The sequence below is a fragment of the Pristis pectinata genome, chromosome 13 (assembly GCF_009764475.1).
Source record: "Pristis pectinata isolate sPriPec2 chromosome 13, sPriPec2.1.pri, whole genome shotgun sequence".
Taxonomy (NCBI): Eukaryota; Metazoa; Chordata; class Chondrichthyes; order Rhinopristiformes; family Pristidae; genus Pristis; species Pristis pectinata.
This window is the reverse complement of record NC_067417.1, coordinates 43,623,089-43,629,362: the sequence shown is the minus strand read 5'-3', so window position 1 is coordinate 43,629,362 and position 6,274 is coordinate 43,623,089. Positions and strand designations below refer to the sequence as shown.

Below are 6,274 nucleotides of genomic sequence, written 5' to 3'. Positions count from 1 at the left end.
TTTTACACAGAGAGTGGTGGGTGCGTGGAACGCACTGCCCGCGGAGGTTGTGGGGGCAGATACATTAGGGACATTTAAGAGACTCTTAGATAGACACATGAATAATAGAGCAATGGAGGGCTATGTGGGATGGAAGGGTTAGATAGATCTTAGAGCAGGATAAAATGTTGCACAACGTTGTGGGCTGAAGGGCCTGTACTGTGTTGTAATGTTCTAGGTCTATGTTCTATGTTCTCAGACTTCATTCCCTCCTGTTGCTAGTTAAATTTTCTTTTATAAAGTACCATGTGCATGAAATACTTTTCTCAAGGAGACACAAAAATAGATGTTGAAACGTTGGGCAGAAAAATGGCTTCAGGCCTCAGCGGAACCCAAGGGCTTACAGGCCTGATCGTTTTGTGAATTTAAGGTGTTGACCATAAATGCATATCATAAACCACACTGACATTCTTAACACATAGGATTCAAGCTAGGCAATCACAGACAGATACACAAAACCAAGTACATAAAAAGAGAACATAAAACACAAAACATAGTACACATAATGTTCACCTATACAATGCAATGGAGACCATTCCTCAGGCAGGAAGCTGGGGTTTATGACACCAGATGTTTGCTTCCTAGGGCTAAGTGGAGGTAGCCGAGAATTTGAGGGGCGGTAGCTGGGCACATTGGGTAAATCTAAAGCGTACTGGGAATTAGGGGTGGAGCATCCGGGAGTCAGCGGCACATCACGAACAAGATGGACTAAGGCTACATCTGTGTTTCGTTTAGACATGATGGTGGTTACTAGGCACTTCTAGGAATGTGGATCAACTTGTATGGACAATGGCTCAGCACAGAGCATCTGCAACTAAAAAGCAAAAGCAGGTTTAAGTCAAAAGCAAAACTTGACAGATGCCAGAAACCCAAAATAAAAACAGAGGATGATGGTGAGCCTGCTTGTATCTGTGGAGAGAAAAGGAGCTAACGTTTCATGTCTACTATCTGGGTTTTTTTTTAGCTTTTCAACTTTTCAGGTCAGTAACCTGTTCTGAAGAAAGTTCAGTGACCTGAAACATTAACCAGGTTTCTCTCTTCACAGACGCTGGCTGACCTGCTGAGTATTGATAGCATTCTCTGTTTTTATTGTAGGTTTAAGTATTGAGTTGGAGATTACATACTGCTTGGACAACATAGCATAATACAGTGTTGACAGTACCATAAATATAGTTCTCATTCGCTGTCACACTTACTATGGACCTTATCTCAGCCTTTTCAGCACATCTCATTTCAGAGCATAGCACACATCTCATCTCAAACTGTACCACACTGTACATCAGGCTGTAACACACAACTCATCTTAAACTGTACCACACCTTACATCAGACTAACACACACTTCATCTCAGACTGCACACTTTACATCAGACTCTAACACACACTTCATTACAGACTTAATATCACACAATATTTTAGCCTGTGCAACACACTTCATCCCAGAGTGTACCACACACCTTACTGCAAACTGTATATCACACCACGCTAAGCCTGTACTGCACATCTCACCTCAAACTGTACCACTCATTTCATCTCAGACAATACCACACAACTCACCTCAGACTGTACCACTTCTTACTATTTAACGGTCAGACTGTAAAACATACTTCACATCAGTCACTATTACACACTTCATCCCAGACCAAACCACCTCAGACGAAAATGTGTGAGTGGAACAATAGTACTTGGGAGTGTGCAGCCCAGTGTGTGGTACAATCAGTAAAAGCAGATGGTGTATCCTGTGATGAGGTGAACAGTGCTGTTTGAGATGTAATAGATGCCTCATCTCATCTCAAGCAGGTTGGTACACTCCATTTCAGCCTGTACCAACATGTTTAATTTCATACTGTGCACTTCATTTCAGACTGTACTGTACACTATATCAGATCACATCTCAAATATTACTGCATATTATATCCCAGAGAGTACTGCATAACTCATCATGGGATGTGCCATCTATCTCTCTGGCGAATGTACCTCTCACTATGCTGCATAATCCCATATACCGCTGTTCCATTCAATCATTTTTGTGCCAACACACAGGCTTCACATTTTAGAATCTCCATATACTTTACATTTTCCACAGCTTTTATATTTTCCACACTTCAATTTCACACAAAGTGTTTACATATACTACACTGCTCATAATCTTCTTATACTGTTTTAGTGTTCTTTAAATAGTGTGAGTTAAACACAAATTGTCACAGTGATTCAACAGATTTATACCTGGATGGATTAACAACAGCATAGCTTTGTGCATTCTATTATGGCATTTGAAAAAGACGTACATAAGTATGGCAGATTTGAGGAATGTGTTGGCTTGGTAATAAACAAAATAATCGTTAATTTTATTTAAAATGAAGCATTGTAGATCAAAAAGTAGAGTTTTTAATTTGGGTTAATTTTGTTCAAAATTGTACTGGTTATCAAAGGAGAAAATATGGTTCAAGTTTCCACTCATTTACAAATTAAAAATCATATATATATATATAATATTCCAAAAGTCTGCACAAGCAGCAACATTTTAGAAGACTTTTTATTCATTCTTTATTACTTTGCATTAAAAAATCATTCTTATATTTTCAGATGATAATTTGAAGGAGTTTTATTAATGCTGTTAAATGGGTTTATCAGAGGAAATAAAACTCTCTGGTCAACAAACTAATTTTAAATCAATGAAAATGAATTATTAAAAATATTATATTGAAAAATACCTAGTTTCATTGGAGTACAGTATCAGTTTGTTAATAGATTAAATATTTGGTTATATTTGAAAGATTTTAAAAGTAGCCCATTATTTCTCTGACACAAAATGAAAGGGATTAAATTTAAGAGTCTCCTCAATGGACAACAAATAGGTCCAATTAACATCAGCTCTTCATTCTGATTAATTTGCTCTGGGTCCATTTTTCTGGACAGGGTTAGCTTTTACTACGGTACTTTTCAAACAAGTCCAAAGGATTGCAGAAACTCAATTTGCACTGTATATACTTGCAATTAAAATTCTTCTGACTTTGGTTTAGTTCATAAATGGCAAATTACAATGGAAACTCCAGCCAAGATCTCTTGGATTAAATATGAACTTTACAGATTTTTCAGTTTTTCAATTTGGGTTGGTGAGAAGAGCTTGAAAATATATTGACAAAAAATAAATATGGCAGATATAAAACCAGAAGATGGAATAAAGACAGAGAATCCTGAAACATTCGCTTGTCTTTCCCCTTTAAAACTAATTACCCCTCAGTATGCATTTGAAGAATTCCGAGTTTTTTTTCACTATTTCTAATTTAGATTTTCCAATCTGCTAATTTCTTTTAAGACAAAATTTACAGAGCATGCACTCTTGATTTGAGTCTTCTTAGACAGGAATGTGGTTTGGTGATTTGAAGCCATTAATCTACCTAACACTGTTGCACACATCAGTGACTGTAGAAGAACAGATATGTGGTGAATTTTGTCTCTTATCTCCAAGATTAAGTGGTGTCCACTTTGAGTGTCCAGAGGGAAAGATTTGTTCCATGCACCAGTTGCTGAAAAATGATGAACATATTGTATATGGAACAATTCCCACACTATTGAGACAAACCTTACCCCACAGTGTACAAAGGCACAAGTAGCCATGCATAACCTTTGTAATTATTTATAACCCCAATGACACTTTTGTACTAAGTGAAGATGTTCTTAGAACACTTACCTTCTTGTTCCAACTCAGTCTTCAGAACCTCCTCCTCCTTATTTGAAACGTAAAAATGAAAAACAATTATCATGAAAAATTAAACATTTTTGAGTGTTTAAAGATGCAGGTTCTCCACAAAATGTATTCCAAATTTCTTTCATTTATTACAGATACAATTGTTTAGACTAGCCATTTAGACATTTAAATAAGCAAGACATGGAAAGATATGGTCCTAATGAGGGCAAATGGGATCTGTGTAGATGGGCAAAGAGGTTAGCATGGCTGTGGTGGGCCGAAGGGCCTTATATGACTCCGCGACTTTACTTGATATTGAATGATACATGCACTTTTAAGCATTATTTTGGGTTGTGCATGTGTGCGAGTATGTGCACACGTCTGTGTGTCCATGTGTTTGGGATGGGGGGAGGTGTTGTGTGTGTGAGTGTGTGGGTGTGTCTTAAAGAATCATAGCAATTTAAATTCAGGAGGAGGTAATTCATCCAGGGTAGGCAAAAATAATGTCATCTAGTCTAATCTCACTTCCCAGATCTGTCTGTAGCCTTGTAAATTGTGGCATACCACGTCCTCACCTCAGTACTTTTCACATGTGTTGAGTGTTTCTCTGTTTGAAAGAAACAACTTTATCTTTCTTAATAATTAATATTCTCCAGCACTGGTAATATTCTTGTAAACTTTCTCTGCACCTGTTCTGGTGGTGGCACAAATTTACGGTAATCTGGTGACCAAAGCTCTAGCTGTGGTCTCTTATGTGTTCATTGTGGTTCAAGTATGACCTCCCTGCTCTTATAAAGGAAAGGGTCTCATATGCCCTACCTGCCCTTCTACCCTGAGGAATCTGTGGTCATGCACTCCAAAGTCCCCGTGTTCTTCTATTCTCAAGATCCTATAATTTATTTTGTATTTTCTTGCCTTGTTTGCCTTCCCCAAATGCATTACTTTATATTTTATGGAATGAATTCATTTCTCCCTCTCATGCTCAACTGACTTGTCTTTGCAATTTACTGTTTCTTCCTATCAACTGCTAGGTCAATTTGTTGTTTTATCTGCAAACTTCTTAATGGTGAGACCTGAGCAGACACTGTCTTGACACATTTTAATGTACCTTAGAATGGGACTCACCTTAATGCCGCACCTGAGAGATGGCACTTCAACAGTGCAACATTCCAAACTAGCAGGCTAGACTGTTAAACTGAAGTCAAGCAGTTACTTAGGTCACTGAAGTCAGATTTGAGTCCACAACCTTCATTACTTAAGAGCTGAGGGTGCTACTAACTACACTATAATTGCTCCTTTGGAGGTTACAGGACTAGCTGGCATACTTTAACATTGTGCCCATGTTAGATGCAATTTGAATATCTTCCCATAATTTTGTTTGGTATAATTTTGTTGTTAAAAATTTCTTGCAATCTGCTGCAGATAGAGTATGAGATCCATTAATGAACCCGCAAAGGGATGGATCAAAGGATTGCATCTTCAAGGGTAACATTACAACCCACAGGTGCATGCTATGGAATAATTATCATGTCAACCCCTTACCTCACGTTGGTGGCTAGTTTCAACAGCTTCTATTAATTGATCTTCCGTGGCCACTTCCGCACACCCTGCCTGCACAATCTGCTGTATCCCCTCGGGGCAGACGCTGTCCAGGTTACTACAAAACACAAGAGGCAAAGGCTCTAATACTCCATCTGTAGTGTGCGGATGGTGAGCATCAGCCGGACAGAGCACAGAAACGGCCAACCCACAGGGGGGTTTCTACGCATGTGACGGCCCAGGAAAGATACATGACTGGAGCAACACATAAGAGGCTGGAGGAACTCAGCGAGTCAGAGGCACCCATGCAGGGAAATCGACAGTCGAAGTTGATCTGATTTGGTTATAATTGCCTGGGAGCAGGAGTGGGAGAAGAAATTTGTACTCAGAGGGTTTTTCCAGAGTTATACCCTTGTTAAGCCTTGTTCCAGATTACTCCCCCCTCCAAAGCTCCTAGGGATAAGAGGCGTCCCGTCCAGGGATGCAGACCAGGGCTATTGGACCTGCTGGTCATTTCCAGGAGTTACAAACCTTCCTGGTCCAAGTCAGATCCCGAGCCGTTTGGTGGGTGGGAGCGAAGGGGAAGAGAAGGTGCGCGAAGGGAAGTGGTTGGGAAGGCAGGACTGGGGGTGGGAGGTTTTGGATGCGGAACGGCGGCTCCAGCATTGTGCAAAAACCACGCTGCTCGGTTAAATCGCACCGAGCTGTTGTTTGCGGCGTAGGCATCCAATGCCTCTCCCAATCTGGGATGGATTTGCAGCTTTGGTGCGGGGATTAAACTGGAATCGCGGATCATCAACGGGTTATAGAAAGTGTCTGCTTTTCATTCGCGCGAGTTTAAAATGGATGGCTCCTATAATGGGCGGAATATTCACTCCCGCTACCCCCAACCCAGACCGAGAGCATCCCACAGCTCGAAAATCAACTCGCTTCAATGCTTTGTGATGCCAAACGTTTTCTTACAAACAACAGGCTCTAAAACGAGACAGCGAACTTTCTGCTGAAC

General features: G+C 40.1%; 1 long non-coding RNA gene across 1 annotated transcript; it reads right to left on the bottom strand.

Moving 5' to 3' along the window:
* Positions 1–763: 763 nt before the first annotated feature.
* Positions 764–5,337, bottom strand: LOC127577089 (uncharacterized). Its single transcript, XR_007957320.1, has 3 exons — positions 5,272–5,337; positions 3,733–3,769; positions 764–853 (listed from the first exon to the last, which is right to left on the bottom strand). It is a non-coding gene; the product is annotated as an uncharacterized LOC127577089 (long non-coding RNA).
* Positions 5,338–6,274: the final 937 nt, after the last annotated feature.